Here is a 20,593-nt window from a genome sequence, read left to right as displayed (position 1 = left end):
CCTACCTCTAATGAAGCATTTTTATATTAAGGTGTATACATTGGGTTTGTTTGTTTGTTTTTAAGACAATGCTCCTTCACACTTTGCAGAGTACAGTATAAACACAAATGTTTTATGTACTGGGAAACCAAAACATCCGTGACTCGCTTTATGAGGATACTTGCTTCACTGTGGGGGTCTGAACTGAACCTGTACAGGGAATGCCGCACACCTGAACATCCAGGTCCTGGTTCCTAGTGTATCCAGACCTGGTTCTGCATATGTGCCGTCAGTTATGAGAGCACTCCAAATACAGCTGGTCAAGTCCTTTCCTACAGAAGCTAGGCAAGGCTTTCTTTTCTGATGCTTGCCACCCGGGATCCCCAAGTGCCACACTACATACACTCACAGCAACCTCAGGCCAAACTTACAGCAGCCTCCCCTCCAAGAATTCCACCCAGTTCTTAGAATCCCTGGAAGCCCATATGGCACCTACACTGTCTACTCTGCATGAGATCCCATGGCTCACAAAGTTCTAAAACTTGGCCATGAAAGTTGGCTGTACAGGCAGGCAGAGGAAGGAAAGAGTAAAGGTTGAGTATGAGACCACCTTTATCCAGAGTACACATCTCTAGAAAGTAAAATTCATTACAGTTTCATCTTCGTGTACCACCTTCTCTAATCGCTAACCAGTGCATTGCATATGGGTGTTCAGTGAGTATTGGTTGAATAAATAAATCCAGGAAAAAATGGAAAACAGCATAGGATAGTGGAGAAAGAGCTGAAATAAGGGTTAGGAATTAATGCATTCTATCCCTTTTTCTATTACCTCAAATACTCTCTCGACATCCATTTCCTAGTTGTAAAAAGAAGAGGCAACAGAACTCTACATTCCTTTCAGTGTGGAAATGCTTTGATTTGGAATAAATACGCTTGGGACTGTGTACTAGAACTTGGAACTCCATTGTGTAACTTAAAAATAAAACTTCTTTGCTTGGTGATGGAAAATGGTGTAAGTTCTCCTTTATCCCAGCACTCAGCAGAGTAAATATAGATTTTATAAACACACAAGCCTGAGTTCCCACAGGAACGTGCAGAGTACCTGCCTTAACTGTACTGCAACGTCTACTAAAGATTTACCTCCGAGGGGCCCGGCAAACCCATAGTCCCACAGCATTCCCTAGGTGACCACCACCCTCTCCTTCTCAGGGTTAGACTCACTGATGCAAATTGCCCAGCTGGGTTTTAATTAAAGCTCACACTCTCCCTTGGGTTTTTCTATCATAATACACTGCTCCTCCTCCATTCCTTCCCCTCAGTCATTGCTCTCCCTTCCCTGAACTCCCTCCATGGAGGCCCAGGGGGAGGACAGTGACCATAATGAAGCCCCAGGAACTGCTGTGAAGATTAAGGTAAAACTTTTTAATTGAACCCTGGAGGCTGCAGGAGCTGTAATTAGATGCCAGGTTCAAAGTGAACTAACATCTCACAGGTACGATCCCGGGCCCATGGGACTGCAGGGCTCTGGGGCTACGACCCCAGCAGAGGGGGCTGTTTCCAGGCACAGATCATCCTGCCCCAAAGTGGGCCAAGTCTCCCTTGGGCATCTCTGGAAGCATCCCAAGTTGTCCTCTTGTTGAGCAGGTAGGATGTGTTTAATTTTCCACTATGAGAAGTGGTTGTTTTCATCAACATCTATGGGAATAAGTCTTGGCATTTGTGCAAATTTCCCCAAAAGAGAATCCTAGAGGTGGGAATACAGAGTGAAATGGCAGAAACCTACTGAAGACTCAACATGGATGCCACTTTTTCCTTCCGCTTATTCACATGAACAACTATTTACTGAGCCTCTCCATGTGTCTGGTGGCACTCCTCTAGGTGCTGGACCGTGGCTGTGACAGCACAGCCCAGGTCTCTGATCTCAGCGAGGGCCTAGTCTAGCAGTTAGGGAGGACAATACTCAAGTAAGAAAAAACACAGGATATGATAAAAACAGTGACAAGTGCTATAAACAGACACAACATGGGATGATTGAGAGTGGGCGCTGGCTTCTCCCTTCCTTCAAGCCCCTCACAGTCATCAGCCCATCGGCTCTGCTTTGCCTTCTACATTCACGCAGAACAGGATGCACTCACCTCTCACCGCCGCTACCGCCGTCTCCCTGGTCCGAGTCACCACCCCCTTGCCCGGATGTTCGCGGTACCTTCCTCCCTGTGTCCTCCTCTCCCCGCAGCAGTCCGAGGGAGTCTTTCAAAATATAACATCATGAAACATAGTTACAAAGCAGTTCAAGTAGCTCCCCTAGTAAAATCAGGTCACTGTCACGGCCTCGAAAGTAACCCACGGGCTGGACACGGGCACCTCTCTGGTCTCTACCACTCCCCTCCCCGCACCTGCTCCTCTCCACTTCCAAAGGCGGTCCTGTCTCAGGGCCTTTGCACTTGCTGTTCCCTCTGTGTGGAGTGCTTTCCCCTACTTTTCACGTCTTCAGCTCTTTGTTCAAATCTTAGTTTCTAGTGAAACACTCGCAGTGATTGCAAGTAAGACAGCACAGCATCCCCCCATCTTTCTTCTTTGCCTTGCTTTGGTTTTCACCATTGCACTTACCATCACTTGACAAGTGTTTTATATATTTCACTATAGACTGTTTTACCCACTAAATAGAAATTTCATAAGTAACTAATTTTGCCTGTGTTACTCACGGCCGTATCCACAGGGCCTGCCTACATTGATACCTGGGTACAATGTTTGTTAAATGAATGGTAGGTCACCACAGACAAAATATGTTTATTAATGGCACTGCTTCAACCTGATGGGAGATTTCTAGAAATATTCTGCAGGACTATATAATGTGCCCTATCTTGTTTTCCATTTTTGTCAGTGACCTGGGTCAGGAAAGAGCGAAGGGTGTCACGAACCGTTGTATGGATGACCTGGTGTGAGAACCAGCTTCAGCAGTGGTTTTCAGACAGCACCTCACTAACCATCAGGAGGCAGTGCATACAGTTTAGCAGGTTCTGAGCAGATTATATTTAACAAAAGGTAATATAGCTAGATGGGAGCAGAATGGAATTGAACTGGAAAAAAAGGAATTTACCACATGTAAGTGTTCTTTTGTGAATGTTTCTTTTAAGTATATGTACATAGGGCTTTTTCTGCACATACTCAAATAGGATATGAACAATAATTACTATAAATCACATTTTTTTTTCAGTTTTTAGCACAATGACCTACAGCAGTGATTCTGGGAAATCAATCCAGAATTCCCAGGAAAAATAACAACATAAAACAATGAAATGGAAAAAAAAAAGCAATGAAGAAAAAAAATCAATGGACCCAAAAGTGAATCTTGCAAAACATGATGTAGTATTTCTCAAGAAACTTCCATTTATGCATGAGATGTACCACCTGAGTTCACCTCTGCTTCCTATCCAACCTCACTAAGGTGACAAATATGGGGTTATAGAAGGTATAAATCTTCAAGGATCAAGAAGATGGGAGTGGAGATGGCAGCAACAAAAGGTTAGACTCTGCAGAAGAGGCTGATGGGCAACCCACTTAGCAGACCAAGGAAAACAGAAACCGCGGCAGGAAAAACGGCAGCCCCGAAGCCCAGGTGCAGAGCACAGATCACTCGGGGGTGTGGGGACCTGGGGCGGAGCCGCGCCTGCTGCTCCGCGGGTGAAGGCGGCAGGGGCTGAACAGCGGACTTGGTGCTCAGGGACACCTCACTGTCCAAGAACGAGAACAGGAGAAAGAGGAAGATCCAGCTCCGAGGAAACAGGGACCCAAGAGAAAGTGCAGTGTCTCCAGGATGGTGGGGAGCAAGTCCAGGGAGCAAGGACCCACAGGTCTGCCCTGGGACAGAGTCTGAGGCTCCAGGAACGACATCTCTAAGACAACAGTAAAACCAACCCGTTGCTCGTAGTTTCAATGTCCTCAGAGACCCCCGCCGTGGGCTCCGTGCTCTGAGGCACAGCAGTGATAGCTACATAGAAAACTAAGCAAACAACCGCAAAACTGAGGCGATGATGAACTCCAGGGCATAACAGTTTTACAAGAAGGCAAACGCAGTGACTGGTGATACCAGTACGATCCATGGCCCCTCTGTGAATAATATTAACATAATGGCAATCGTGTACACAGTGAATATGTTTGTACACAAAATTATGATTTCACTTTTGTATGGGAGAAGATGTACCTGTTTGTCTTGTAAGTGTTTGTGCTGAGAAAAAGGAGGACCTGAAATTTCCATCTTCCACAGTAGAAAGTTGAGAAATAGTGTGGGGAAAAAAAAAACAGTAAGAGGTTCAGATGGCTCTGCAGCGCACCGCCAGAAGAAGCCATTCAGCGTGACCGTGAGGAGCAGCACTCACAGGCAGGAAAGGGCAGGGCAGGAGGCAGGTGCTTTCTTCAGCCTTGCCTAATTACTGTATACCTTTGGTAAAAATAAAACCTCAACTGACAGAGAAGTGTGTTTTCCCACCAGGAGCTTCAGGATGACTAGGGGACGCAGTGAGATTCATGAAGCAGGGTTACAAGGAACCCTATGCCCACCTGCAAGGAGGGACACCTGGTGTGCGAGCCCTGCCCCCTCCAGCTCCCCCTGAGGAATGGCCCCCAGCCCAGGAGCCTTCAGAACCTGTGACGGGCAGGACGATTCGCCAATGAGACCACAGGAGGGAGCCAGGAAGGTGCTGCCTGGCAGCCAATAGCTCTAAGACAGAAATCTCTCTCAGTGCCTTGCAGTCAGTGACAAGATTGAATTTCAGACCTGAGCGCACCTGAAGGCCTTCTGAGCTCCCGAACTCAACCCTCGGGAACACGCACAGGGCTGGTCCTCAAGGGAAGACCACGGACCGTGCTCTGCTCTTGTTCTGTGGTGAATGCCTTCGGGGAAATAAGAAAATGATAATAAATGACACTTAGTTGAGGACCTACTCTGGGCCATGGGTCGCACTCACCACACTTGTGCAGAACGATCACTTCCATCCTCAGGCTAACCCTGTGAACTGGTGTCTAGGGAACACCGGCTGGGCACCCGCCACGCCGTGGGTGTTGTGCTAATGCTTCCTCACCGCCCACTTAGTCTGGGACTGACTGTTGTTGCACCTGGGAGTACACCTTCGGTTTCTCTCCCCCTAGAGCCATCACTCGTAACAGTAAGTAAAGACCGGTACAGCCCTTTCCAGTTTATACTGCACACACACCTACTTCAACCTGCACATCAGCCCTTTGAGATACATCCTTATTGCATCTCCATATCTATCTATCTATTTTCAGGCAAAATAAATTTATCCAAAGTTGTGAAGAATGTGTGGCAGAGATGGAACTGGACCCAGGTTTCCTGACTCCAGGTACTGATCTCTTTGCAGCTACCACACCACCTGTAAAACCCGCACACACCGCCACCACCCAGGAACCCCGTTATAAAAGTTTCCAGGGCTCCCTGCCCAGCGCCACCCTCTGTCTCCTAGACTTTGCACTCGCATCCGCTGCTGCTGTACAGAACTGCCTGAACAGCCACCTGCGGCCCAGCGTGCTCAGCTCCGACCTCAGCTCTAGTTCCATGTAAATGTCGCCATTCTGTCAATGGTCTCAGTTTCCCTAACAAAATTCTTCATCATGACATTGGACTTACCCCCTCCCTGCCCTGCGCATCTGGTTACCTATTGAAAACCAAGGTGTTTGCTGTGTGGTACCTTCTAGGCCTGCTCTTTCTTTTCCACTCTTGCACCCCCTGCTGGAACCCAGGCCATCCTCCTTGCATCCTTCAACTCAACCATTGTCTCTTCGCTTTCTTCACCTTCCCCCTTTTCACTCCATCCTAGAACCACAGCAGATTAACCTTGATGACAGGTCCCTGTGTCCTGCAGAAAGGCTTTCTGTGACTCCATATCCTTTAAGATATGACCAATTCCTTAACACGGTGTTTCCTAAACTGTGTGCTGAGAAATGCCATGTCCTTTGGATATTAATAGAGATTTTACTTAAGGCAAATAAAGGAAAGAAAAGAAAGTAATGAACTATCACCTCTTGTCCATTTACGGGCACATTAGTTAAGAGCCTGAATATGTGATGAGACCTGAAACTTTAAAAAAAAAAAAAACAGCATTTTTTTAAATGCATTTGACCGCAGAAGACTGTTTTCAGTGAAAACTCAGGGACCTGTGGTCGGCACCACTGTTCCGAGAAACACAGGTGAGGACATTCAGCACCTCACCTCCACGTCCCTTCCTGAAGTTACTTCCCACCTCGACCCTATCCGAATCCCTCGGGGCCTTTACATTGGCTCCGGACCGTGTGGAACCAAGTCAGGCCTTTGGGTTAGACGTCACCCCTCTCTGGCCACCGAGGCCGGTGAGTGCTCCACGCGTGCGGCCCTGCACTGGAGGCCACACGCACCGGGTTTTCCACGTGGCCCTGAGCTTATGTGAGTCTTCGTTCTTCATAAAAATAATTCAATTATAGCAGAAAATGTGATTTTTGAGGGATTCTTGTTATAAGCCAATTCCTGTTAGAAAAAATCTTTCTTAAATTACCTATCCCAATTTCCGGTGTATATTTTTGGTTCACTGTAATTATTGGGCACACACACGTTTTGTGCTGGTTAGTGGATCACTGTATGCAGTGCCGTAGTGTTCATTATGTTTCTATCCCTTTGTATCTGTCCCTTTGTATCTATCCCTTTGTAGGTTGGCCCATGTGTCTCCAGTACTTACGTAAATACCCCCCAGAGGTGGAAGCTTAATAGCTCAGGTTGATTATCATAACGAACCCCAGGTCGCCTACTGTGCTAGCTCAGAGACTTGCAAATGGCAAAATCCTTTTTACTCAAACCATAAATGTCAGTTTTAAACACCAAGCTGGCCTAAAAAAGAAATGCCCTGCTTTAATTTAAGGAACAAGGTCTAGCCAGTCCTTAGTGGCAGCTCCTGGTGCCACAAAACTTAAAGGCAACCAAAGACACTAGCACCAGAGTCATCATGTTCATCTGCAGAAGCAGCTGGGCTCTCAGGCCCTGCCCTTCCTTAAGACTCACCTGGGACCGAACATCATCACTGAAGAACCACAGGGATCGTGGTGCAAAAGCAGGGCAAGCACCAGTGCACACAAGTGCTTAGGCACAAAGCACATGAATGCACTAAGTTATTACTGGGTAAAACAATGGGATGTTTTGGATTTCCTTTAAAATGTTGCAACAACAACAAAAGGCCAAAAGCTGTAGGGCACAGAGGGATTCAACAAGATTGACATAATGTTGGTAATTGCTGAATTAGATAATAGAAGCATGAAGGCTTATTACACTACTCTCTCTGTATATTGTACAATATGAAAATTTCTATAATAAAAAGCTATAAACTAGTATCGCAGGTTCGATTCCCAGCCAGGGCACATGCCTGGGTTGAAGGCCACAGCTCCCAGCAACCACACATTCATGTTCCTCTCTCTCTCTCTCTCTCTTTCTCCATCCCTTCCCTCTCTAAAAATAAATCAATAAATCTTTAAAAAAATACTATGCTGTATTTGTTTAATCTTTAAAAAATAAATCTTTAAAATATACTATGCTGTATTTAAAATACTATGCCGTCTGTGCTTCTGCCCACCAACCCACCTCCTTCCCTGTCATGCCACCCACTGCCCCCGCACACTTCTGCCCTTTCTTGCTCCGGCTCCATCACACTTTGCAAACTCTTTGACCAGCCGTCCCCAGGCATGCGCAATAGTTCGTCTACAACTACAGCTGTCTCAGCCACCAACTGATACCGGAAATATAAACCTTTTGCCTTTCCCTGCCTTTTGGTGCACTCCTGATTTCTCTCTGACAACGTGATATTGACCCCGCTTCTGCCCCAACCTTGAACTTCCATGCACGCTCTGCTTCCAAGATCCCTCACATGGTGTCCTCACATGATGCTCACCACCTGGCCCTGCAGAGGCAGGGGACTGTGTGCAGAAAGGCACAGGGAATGGAGAATGTGTCCTATCATAAAGTCCAAAGAAGACAGAGTGTCAGGGATACACTGTTCAAAGGGGCAAAATACACTCGAAAAAATCTATGGAGAATAAGTAGTTAGAAGAGGATTTTGGCGACCAGGAAATCATGACCAGCCAGGAGTAGGCCAGAAATGATAGAGGTGGGTTTCAGAAACATAGAATTCACACAAGAAAAAGGCATAGGATTAAAAAAAACTCACCTGGGAATGTGTATAATGATGGGAAGAAGAAAATGACGACAGAATGTTGTAGAGAACAACGTTCAAACCTGGGACTTTTCAACACAACTTAGGCAGACCTGGGCAACCTTGAGGGCCGAGAAAGGAGTCAGTGGAAAGAGACAGGCTGAAGAATCTGGGACGTTGGCACCAGGAAATCATGGTTTGGAAGTGATGGAGAGGGCGGGGGGGCGGTAAAAAAGGCCTCGAAGTGCTGGCCTTGGAGAGGACGAGCACACACCTTCTCAGACTGCAAATACAAGTGGACAGGGAAAGGTTTTAAGGAAATCCATCAGGTTTTAAGGACATCCATTTTGGAAAAACCTAAGGATTGTTCTTGAATGCTTTCAACATAGTCAGAGTGTCTTCAATCAAATGAGATAAGATACATAAAATACTTGGCACAAGGCTTAACACATAATAATTGTTTGACAGGTGGTGATCCTCGCAGACTTAGAGGCAAAAGATTCATATTTCTGGCATCAATTGTTGTAAGAGGAGTGGCAAACATTTACTGAAAGTTTACTATGTTCCAGTAACTTTTCTAAGCTATTGCAGAGGTGGTGGTGGAATTAGGAGGAGCAGGAATAGCAGTTTAAGAATGAAGAGAGCACAAGTAAGCCTGAGAAAAACAGAAGGTTGGCTGGAAGAGACGCTATGGCAATTTCACCCGCAAAAGAACAGTTATCATTAAGCATCTGTGGGAACGCACTTGAAGTTGGCAGGCGTCTGGTCAGGAAGGAAGCCTGTACAAGGGTTGAAATTGGAATGAGTAGCAGTGACTATACACTATACAAACAAGGGCACACCAGTTAAAGAACTTATTACATGACATTTTAGAGGAGGGTTGACACTTAATCATGAAGCTGAAGCACCTCCTTGCTGCTAATCAAGAAAAGGGGTGGAAATAGTCAAAGATGGGAAATATGGTTAGTATGTTATAACATAGCGGTAAAGTCACTAAAAATGCAGAATTTGGACAAAAAATCAGGAATGGTGTTTTGCAGTGTTGCTTCATTCAAGGAACTAATGCTATGACTTCAAGGAGGTTGAAAATGGTGCCCCCATCCCCACGTTGCTCAGTCTTGATTATGAGAAATCACCAAAGACGGTAAAAGTAGCCCTGGATGGTGTGGCTCAGTTGGCTGCAGCATCCTCCCATGGGCCCAAGGTCATGGGCTTGATTTCCAGTCGGGGCACACACCTATGTTGAGGGGTTTGGTCCCTGGTGAGGGCTGGTACAAGAAGGCAACCAAGTGATGTTTATCTTCATCTCTCTCTCTTCTCAGAGCAATGAAAAAAAATGTCCTTGCGTGAGGATTTCAAAAAAATTGGGAAAAGTAATTTTAGAAATTTGTTAACAATGGTGACAAGAATTTCTGATACAAACTGGTGATACCATAGATCTCAAAAAGAAGACTGGATAAAGGGAAGGATCAATCATTATTTGATACTAGTTGCTATAACCAAGTACATTTTTTCTCATTCCCACTGATTTCAGGGGAGAAAGGGAAACTAAGTCTCAGGAAGTGAGGCAAAAGACTAATGTCCTTTTATAATCACTTTGTGGCACAGTAACCTCATCAGTCATGCATGGTTCCTCTTTTCACATTCTTATATTTAATAATATGTTAATATCATCTTCAAGTGCTCAGTCCTGTGTGTTTAATTCACATCCTGGCACTAGGCTACATTCCCCCTACATTTTTTACTCATCTTTACATTTTGAGATTCACTAATGCAGACGTATTTCACTCTAGTCCATTCCTTCTAACCCCCTGCATGGTGTTTCATCATTCACGCTCAGATATGTATCACACTTTCCTGTCCATCTCTCTACTGTTGGACCTTCAGGTTATCTCCCACTCTTCCCTGGTTCAAACTCTGCTTCTGAGAACCGACCCTTCCCCTATCTCCAGAAGAGTGTCTCTGGGGAATATTCTAAGGACTGAGACTGCAGACACAGAATATGAGGTGACGCCATCTCACTGATATTGTTAGGTTGTCTCCACAGTGAGAGCACTAATGTGCCCTACACTGGAGTGCAGCAGGCTCATTCCCTTCTCTGCAAACTCACCCACACTTTGTACTGTCTGGCATTTTACTTTTGCCAACCTGATGGTTATAAATGGCTCTCTCATTTATTCTTGCTATTCATTTTTTTTTGCTTGCCTGTTTCACTGAATACTTGTTTAGCATATTGGAAGTGGCAGTTGGGACACTCAAGGTGTTCAACCATCTGGCTGAGGTGGAAGGTATAGCCTCAAAGTCACAAACTAAAGTGCAACAATAGTTCAAAAGGTGTCACATGTATTTACCATTGAACTTCAGAACACAAGGAGCAGGAATGTCAGTGGGTATGTCTTCCAACAAACTGCAAGTGGTCACCATGGAAGGTGTGAACCCTTGGCTCAGCACAGCGTGGTGAGGAACCTGCAGTCAATGGAGGGAAACTCGTGAGCCAGCACCTGCCTCCTTCATGCGGGCCCGCTTGGCTCCTCTCCCAAGTCTCTCCTTGTAGCCATGCCTCCTCTAATGGGCGGTTGGTTTGGCTTTTTTAATCCTTTGAGAAATAGGGCACTTTTGCTATTGTGTCTGATGAAGGATAACTGGATCCTTTACTAATGTGAAGAAACAATTAATGTAAAGGCCAAGTATCCGCATCAAAACAGTGACAATGGAGGAAAAAAAGGGAAAAAGATCACATGGTTGTTTAAATGTTATTTATCTGTGCCTAAAAATGATGCTGAGAATCTCTTCAATGATTTATTGCCCACTCAAGTCCCTCTTCTGGAACAGCTTAATAACTTTGCCCATATTTCTTCTCGTTCTTTAATTAATTAGTACTGTTTCCTTCCCTGACTCTACATTTTTTGTTACTAATGATGCAAGTATCACTTCCTGCACTATTATTTCTACTTACATCATCCTTTGTTAACCAGAATATGTACTTTTAATGTAGTCGAATCCATCAACTTTTTTCTTAAAAGCTGTATATTTTACATCTTTGAGTGTATCTGGAGAAACTAGTTCATTTCCCATCTAATGAGCCTACTTTCCTTCAAACATTTATTTTTAAATTAATTTTCATTGATTCATGAAGCAATCACCATCATTTTCCAAGTTCACAGAACAATACGGACCTGTTTCTGAACTGTCACTCCTCTCCAGTGTGGCAGCTTTCCTACGCGAATATCATTCTTTTACTAATCGTTGCTTTGCAGTGCATCTCAGCATACAGGAGAGGTAATCATCTTCTCTCCTCTTCCTTTACTTCAAAAGTTTTACTTTTATTAGCTGCTTTTGGGGCTTTTAGTTTTTCCATATATATTTTAAAACTATGCTAATTGGCCTCATCATTCCTGTTGTAATTACTGAAAATGCATTTAATATACCCCAAATTGAGAAAAAAAATGACATTGTCATAAGGAAAAATCACTCATGAGCATGGTATATTTTTATGTTTATTTGGATTTTATTTCTTGTCCTTCACTAGAGTTTAATAGTTTTCCTTCTAAACCTCTTATGCATTTTGTTAAATTCATTCCATATGTCATGGCATGTGTTCCTACTGTAGTGCTATCTTATTTTTATTATATTTTCATGGATTGTTGCTGGTATAGAGGAATTTTATTTATTTTTTATATGTTGATCTTATATTGGGAAATCTTGCTGAGCTTTCGTATTAGCGTGACTAATTTGCTGAATAATTCTCTTGCATTTTAAATGCAAATGATCATATGATGAGCAATTATTATTTTCTCTCCTTTTGTATCAGCTGGAATCATAAGGGCTATGACAAGTATCATTCACACAAGGCGCATGCATCTTGCTTCTGACTTTAGAAGTAGTGCCTCAGATTTATCCATTAATATGTCATTTTTATAGAATTTTTGGATGTGGGTTTTCTTAGGTTATAAAGTCCTCTATTTCTAAGAAGTTTCATTATTTTTCCCCGTGTATACTGAAATTACTCTGTTTTCCTCCAGTCAACTAAGGTGATCGTGAATTCATGCATTTTCTGAGATTAAATCATCTCTGTATTTCTGAGAACATTGTTACTTGGTAAAAATATGCTGTTTCTTAAAATGTTGAATTACTCAAGATAACATTAAAAGATGTCACCCATAAAATCAGTGTATACCTTTTGCATAATCTAGTTATAGAACTATTTTAATGTACGTTATGTAAGTCTCATAAAACTAGTTGGGCAGTTTTTCTTTTCTTCATTTTCTGGAAAAACTTATTAACACATGGGGATTCTGTGTCCCTTGAACCTTGGGTAAAGTCCACTTGTCAAATTATTTTCCATGAGTGTGATGCAAAGGGCAGAAAGGTTATCTTTTCAGTAGCAATTCTATGTGCTAATGATTACAATTTTACCCAAGTTTTCTGTTTCTCCTTAGGCCAATTAGACTTTCACTTTCAGATATGTGTCTATTATATCCATAAGTATGTTTTAATAATATTCTTTTATTATTTCTAATCTCCACTATATGTATTTTAATTTCTACCTTTTCCCTATTTTAATTCTATCTTTTCTAGTTTTTCCTTGAGGAGAATTCCAGATATGTATCCATCTTCCTAGAATTTCCAGAGAGTCAACTGAAGATTTTGGTTACACTGGTTCGTTTCTCTTCTGTGCCTACTTCCTTTGTGTATCATTGTAATTACATTTATTGTCAATACTATAGGTTGACTCTATTGCTCCTTTTCTGTATTTCTATAGGTTGACTCTACTGCCCCTTTTCTGTATTGCCCTCACCTGTATTTCTATAAAATTACGCAAAAGTATGCAAAGACCCCAAGGAATGAGCTTTTCCTCCTCATAACCAAAGCCACAGATACTCATCAGCCCTAATGACCTAACCAACCAATTTGCTGCTGCAGTTGGAGAGAAGCGGTATTCCCCCATCCCCCACCCACACCCTGGGGAAGCAGACGTCCTACCAGTCGACATGCAAACCAGTGACACGCAGTTGAGGAATGTGGACAGGATATAAGTATTTCCAGTGTCCGTGCACACACAGGTTCCACATGACTCCACATCTGAGAAAACTCACACCAACTCTCCCAGAGAGGACACAGGGACCACCAATCTGAGGAATCCCTCCGCCAAGTAGACACAACTCTTTGAATAAAGCGAGACTCCAGCCAAGAAAAACACCAGGCGTAAAACTCCCAACCCCTGTCACTAGTACATTTTGCTGTAGGTCAGGGCTAGAGATTGTGTCCAAGATTCTCCTGGCACCGTTTCCAAAATTCAGAAGCACGGCTACACGGCTGTTTGTGCACCATATCATCACATCCGGAGTGCGGATCACTGAGGACGCTCGCCCAGACCCAGCCCCTCCCCGATGGTTTCTCACCTTTCGGGGAAGGAGAGCGCACGAAGAGCGTGAGAGTGCCAGGGCAGCCCACACTCTGCAACCGCGGAGCCAGGGGGAGGTGCGACAGCCGGCTCCACTGGAAATGTGTTCCCTGTGGGTCTTCACCGCATGTGGCATTTATGTGGCACTGTGGAATCGACCACATCTTTTCAAAAGTGCAAGTCTCATTTAAAGTCTCAGAACATCGTTTTATATGTCAATTTGTATCTCTATAAGATTATTTGAAAAATGGGGGAAAATAAAGTAAATAGAAAATACAGGGAGAGAAAGTACAGACAGTGAAGACAGTTAACTCACGTCTTTTCAACTGCATAAAAATGGGAGCTAGGTGAAAAAACGGGGTCAAGAAAGCTTTTCTTGAAGTTGGGAGAGATATATCAGCCTAATTACACACAGACGAGGAACCTAAAACAGTCCAACTCATAGAAGAAGAGACGACAGAAGTGGTTGCCAGGGGCTGAGGGGTAGGGGGCCAGGGAGTTGCTACTCAAAGGGGACAAAATCTCAGTTATATGAATGACTAAATTCTCCAGAGCTGCTGCACAACATCGTGCCTATGCTTCACAATACCCTGTTGTGTGCTTCAGCATTCCTTAAGAAAGTAGGCCTCATGCTCAGAGAGAGAGAGAGAGAGAGGCTGACCCACCCAAGGAAACCTCTGGGAGCCAGTGGACAGGTTTATTCCCTCAATCGTGGTGACGGCACTCTGGGTGTTTGTTTGCATGGGTCTGAAGTAATCCCAGGACGCACATTGAATGTATGCAGTTCTTCGTATTTCACTTAAACCTCAATAAAGCTGTTAGAAATAACATGCTAAAAAATAGCTGCCAATTAGACACAGGAGGTATTATTCTTATATTTCAGTGTGTCAACTAAGGCTCAGACAAGGTAAATTACTTTCTAAAGGCTACATGACCAAAAAAGGCAGATTTGGAATAAGAATGTAGAATTTTAGAACCCAAGATTTTGTTTCCAAGTCCTGCCTTCTCCCTGGGGTTTGGGTCCTGCCCTCACTCCAGCCTCTGCTGCAGCTCCTCACACCTTATGAGGAAGGAGCCATGGGAACAGTCAGACCCTGTTGCCCATGTGACCACGACTCTGCATTCTACACGGTCTGGGACAGAACTGTGTAAGGGTTCAATAATTCTCTCGCATCAATAGGGGAAGTCACCTGACCCTATCATGGACTCATTTTCCATGTAAATATTCTACAGCGGTGCGGGTGTGCAAACTGGGAGAGAGGCAGAACAAGCATGTGCTTTACTCAGCTGCAGGACAGACACTGGAGACTCCCCCAGACTCCCTTCCTGGATACATGAAACTCCTTACTCGGGACACCGCTGGGGTCCGTTTGGAGGCCCTTTCTTCCTCCAACTATACCCATTCCCATCTTGATCTCCCCATCAGCTTCATGACTTTAAATATCACCTACAATAGACAACTTCAAATGTTTCTCTCTACCATGATCTCACCCGTGAACTGCAAATCACCTGCCCAAGTGTCTGTCAGGAGGACCCCCCCTGGACAGCTAACTGATGTCTCAAACTCAAATGTCCACACTGAACTCTGACAACTTCTCCTTCCCCAGCTTGCTCCAGCTGAGGCCTCTTCTTGGATAATAACACCTCTTATCCTTCCTGTTGCTCAGGCAAAAAATAAAGTCATGCTGGCCCCTCCCTTTCACACCCCACATTCAATCCATCAGGAGGTTCTACAGGCTCTACATTTAAAACATGTACAGAATCCAACCACATCTCACTTCTACTGCTGATCTGATCCACCATAATCTCCCGCACCTTTGTCTCCTACAGTCTGTGCTCAATGCAGCAGCCAGAGTGGTCCTTCCACAGCATTCCAGTCCTCCAAGTCTCCAGAGGCTCCCCATCCTACACAGAATACAAGCAAAGTTCTCACACTCTCCTGCACAGCACCCCCTGCTGGCCACACTCCACTTTTCTGACCTTACCTGCTGCCCTTCTGTCCCTCCTCCACCCCAGCCACACTGGCCTCCTGCCTGGGTCTCAGACACACCAGGCCTGCTCCCCACTCTGGGGCCTCTGCCTGGCTACTGCTACTGCCTGCAATGCTCTTCCCCCAGATCCCCACAGGACTCACTTCTTTACCTCCTTCAAGTTTTGCATCAAACATCACGTTTCCTCTAAAGCCAGCCTCACAGATCCTATTTAAAACTGCCTGTCACCTGCTCACATTTCCTGTCCTCCTTAATTTTTCTCCACTGGACTTATCACTCTCAAATCTACTATACACTTTACTTCACCTGGGTCTTGTATCTTTCTTCTCCCTAGAACAGAGGCTCCATGATGACAGGGGTTTTTTTGTCCGTTTTACTACCTGATGTAAACCCCAGGCTTGAACCTAGATTCAAGCCTGGCACATAGTAGGTACTCAATAAATATGAAATTGTTGAATCAAATAAATGAACAAATGGATTAGAACAGACGACCTCACAGATGCCTACAATGCTGGTGTGCATATACACACAAATGTGCAAGATAATAACTGAAAAATCAAGAGCAAGTCTTCAGCCCCCAAACTTAGAGGAACCCGCCAGGAGTCGTCTAGTTCCTACTCCAGGGTCAGGAGTATCTGTTGGTGGAGGCTTGCCAATGCAGTTCCCAGGGTTTTGCACACATGTGAGAGTTAGAAAGGAACTCATTCATGCACCCCACAGCCAGCTCCCTGCTCTAGCCATCGGACAAATGAAGCCATCTATGACCTCTCAGGCGCCTGACACTTCAGTGCAGGTTCTGGAGCCGCGCCTGCTCCAGCATGCAGAGGGAGAATTGTTATGATGAGAGAGGAGAGACAAACACTCTGGGGAAAGAGTACAGCGCCAGGGGGACGCACAGCTCTGGACAGGGGCCACCTGAGATGGCAAGAGCTGCTTCTCCTTGGACAGTAGGAGAGTCACTGTACATGTGCCAAGTCCCAGCTAGGTCTCCGAGCCTGAGGAGGGGCTGCAGAGTGAGCACACTAATCACAGGTGCCTAGGGTCTTGCCCGTCCTCCCTGTGGAAGGGACTAGTAGGCTGCTCTCCTCTCTCCTGACCTCTCCAAGGACAGGCAGGGACTATAACCTTAGCAGCGAGCTAAGATTATAGAACTGGCCAGCCATTGCCAGCCAGAAACTGCTGTGGATGCACCCTTGGCGTGGTCTCCCCCCCACACCCTGGCCTCCCCATCTCTAGCTCTTCTCATTTCAAGCCCTCCACCACCTCTACAGCTGCCCACTGCAACTCTCCCGCCTGCCGTCTTTCATTTTGCCTGTGACATTTCTACCCTCCAGTCACCAGGATCTGCATCTCTTCTCCACCCACCTCCCACCATCCCTCGGTCTGGGCCCAGGTAAGGAGAGCCTGGCGTTACAGGGTACATGGGCAGGGGAGGAAATACCAAGACTGGAGCATGGAAATGAGGCAATCAACACACTCCCCAGTCAGGTTTACCCAAAGAGCTAACTGCCTCTGAGAGAAGCATTTCTTCTGCCCTCCTGAGGTCCCACCTGGTACCCCGCATCAGCAAATCACAGGGAACATGTCTCTCAAGGTGCTCTCACTCACGGAACCCTAAAGTCTGGGCTGCACTGGGTGGGGTGCAGTGTGAGGCACATGAGGCAGCTACATGTGCCAGAACCTTTAGGTTCTGTTGCTATTTTATTCAATATCCTTGCCCAAGTGCATGTCTTCTGCCTCAGCTTCTCCAACCAAAGAGGTGAGATAGCTCAGTCTTCTCCTTGGGTGAATGGAGCTTCTCCTAGGCATTCAATGTGTTGTTTCTACAGAATAATGGGTAAGAAGAGAATTGAGGAAAGGGTCATCTCTTCACTCGTTACTGGCAGAATAGCCAACATTCCTGAACATGATATCTGTGATTATTACTTAGCTCCACGAGACACAAAAATGCATCCACACAAAACTCCCCATCACAGTCCTGTCTGTGGCTCCATTCCATCCTTGCTTCCCAGCCAGAGCACTGAGTCCCCAGGCCCACAACCACACCGACCACAGTGCTAGCCACCACCCTTGAAGGAGACCTGGGCCACCATCACGGCCCACTGGACCCTGTCCATCCCATCTCATTTCATCTGGTCATTTGTTGCTTCTTCTCAGCAAGCACAGGAGTCTATTCTAGAAACTTGGGGGTAAGCAGGAGGATGGTGAAGAGAGCATCCCACAGGAAAGAGCTCCTGGAGCCAAAACCATGCACACAGCTCTCACAGCTGAGGGGCTTCCTGAGGGGCCAACGGTTCTGAGACAGCTCAGAAGACAGCGGGGTGCCCTCTTCTGCCAGGGGCTGGCCCCAAGATCAGTACAGTTTTTCAACAGCAGCTTTGGTTTTTCCGGGGGTTTGTTTGTTTTTCAGTTTAATGAATCGTGAAAGAACCCTGGCAGAACTGTAATTGCCTTCATTCCCTCATCCAAGCAGCTGTCTTGTCCTAGTCCTTAGTTCCCAGGTCACAGCCCACGGCCACCAAGAATCAGAAAAGCATCTTTTACTAGGAGGGTCACTAGAGGTTTTTGAGGGAACCCTCTCACTGCTTTTTGGCCTAAGATGGAGTTGAGAAATTAACAGTATTTCAAACCTACTAAAATCAACTTCATGGAAAATGATAGTTGATCTTAAAAATAATTCCGAAAACAAACTAGTGTCCCTACACAGCAAAGATGCTAACACTTTTTCAGGAGATACACTGCCTGACCCCCTGGCCTAGAATACTTCTCAAAGTGTGACAGTGCAATGACCATGCATTATGCATGACAGAGATGACCTTCACACTCCAGAACTGGGACAGTCTCTTTGCCAGGCAGTGCTGATGGTGACCCTTCAAGCGCTTGTTTTTGAAGTGCATCCCTCTTCCTCTGGCAGAAGCCTGGGCCAGAGATACCAGTTCAAATGGATGCTGCTTCGTTCCAGCTGAGAATTTCTCTAGAAGCCTCAAAGGCAGTCAGCAAGCTCTGAAATCGGCAGGACTCCTAGATCTGTGAGGCCACAGCTCCTCTGCAGATGGAAATGAAGGAGAGCAGGAGGCTGGGATGCAGCTACACTCAGAGCCCAAACCCCACGATTGACTTAAAAACAGAGAATTAACAGTAGCAACTATTTAGGGGGCAGTAAACACACCAGCACACACATGGTAGGGCGCTGGGTTGTCAGGAACTGGGAGATTTCATGTTGCCCAAAATGCAAAACCCCAGGGAAGGTACTGACCCAGAGCTGAGACTTAAAATACTGCCCATGGAACAGTTACTTTAAAAAAGCGCCCCTGAGAAGACACCAAGTATCAAGGGCTTCACAGTTTACACCGTGTGGGACCGCTAAATATTTCAGGAAACAGCATAAGGGGGGAAGCAAGAATGTCTGTGTGAGGAACAATCCCTATGACATCTGTTTACATGGATGTAGGGGACAAAGATGCCCATAAGAAATTGCAAAGGACTCCCTTTATTTTGACTTTCAGAAGCCCTTGACAATCTATCTGGCCAAATGTAGTCGTCCAGGACTCGGGAGACTGTTGTTTTGTTTTGTTTTTTGTTTTGTTTTGTTTTTAATTATTGTTCAAGTACAGTTTTCTTTCCTTTACCCCCATTCCAGCCCACCCACCCATCCCTCCCCACCTCCCTCCCATTTCCACCCCCTGCGTAGTTTTTGTCCATGTGTCCTTTACATTTGTTCTTGTAAATCCTTCCCATTCTCCCCTGAAATTCTCTCCCTTCTCCCCTCTGGTCACCTCTATTTCAGTGTCTTTGACTATATTTTGCTTGTTTGTTTTGTTGATTAGGTTCCTGTTAAAGGTGAGATCATATGGTACTTGTCTTTCATTGCCTGGCTTGTTTCACTTAGCATAATGCTCTCCAGCTCCATCCAAGCTGTTGCAAAGGGTAGGAGCTCCTTGTTTCTTTCTGCTGCATAGAATTCCATTGTGTAAATGTACCATAGTTTTTTGATCCATTCATTTACTGATGGGCACCTAGGTTGCTTCCAGCACTTAGCTATTGTAAATTGTGCTACTATGAACATTGGGGTGCATAGGTTCTTTTGGATTGGTGTTTCAGGGTTCTTAGGATATAATTCCAGTAGTGGAATTGCTGGGTCAAAAGGCAGACCCATTTTTAGTTTTCTGAGGAAGTCCCATACTGTTTTCCATAGTGGCTGTACCAGTGACTATGCAGGTACATAGCAGGAGACTGTGTTACCATGTGACAGGCAGCGGCTCCCAGGACAGGAGCACCATGCCAGAGAAGAGGCGCATAGCCTGGGTCCAGGCTCAGAGGATAAATGGTTGGAAGAGGGAGCCACAGTAAAACCTGGACTTCAGAGGTGATGTTTAGCTCCTCTGAGTAGAGAAATTATCAAACTCATGAGGGAAAAAAATCACCAAAAGATGTAAGTTTGCATGACATAGCAAGACAATGGTAAATAAGTCTTTTTTTAAAGATATTATTTATTTATTTTTAGGGAGAGGGGAAGGGAAGGAGAAGGAGAGGGAGAAAAACATCAATGTGTGGTTGCCTCTCATGCACCCCTTACTGGGGACCTGGCGCACAACCCAGGCATATGGTATGACTGGGAATCGAACAGGCGACCCATTGTTTTACAGCCTGCACTCGGTTCACTGAGCTACACCAGCTAGGGCGTAAAATGGTAAATAACTAGTAATTCAAAGGCTTAAAACAAATCTAAACTTGAAATACATAATAACACAAATATATGCATACTAATGAGTTTCAAGTTGTCTGTCATAAATCAAGGGAAAGGATGATGACTCAGGAAAAGGAGTCATTATGGCAACTGTGCCTGTCAGCTGCTATGCAAATGGCCCAGAGGCTGCCAGGAGGCTGCACAAGCTGAGCTCTGACATCTGCTGAAGGAACTCAAGAGAGCCTGGAGCCTCGGCTAGGAACAAAGGATAGACATTCATTCTAGGGTCTTGGAGTGTTCACACAGGGAGCACAGCTGGGCAAAGCCCAGAAGTCTGCAGAGAAGACAG

Source organism: Phyllostomus hastatus, unplaced genomic scaffold (assembly GCF_019186645.2).
Source record: "Phyllostomus hastatus isolate PE091 unplaced genomic scaffold, TTU_PhHast_1.1 phas_scaffold_142, whole genome shotgun sequence".
Lineage (NCBI taxonomy): Eukaryota > Metazoa > Chordata > Mammalia > Chiroptera > Phyllostomidae > Phyllostomus > Phyllostomus hastatus.
Note: the sequence above shows the minus strand (reverse complement) of the source record.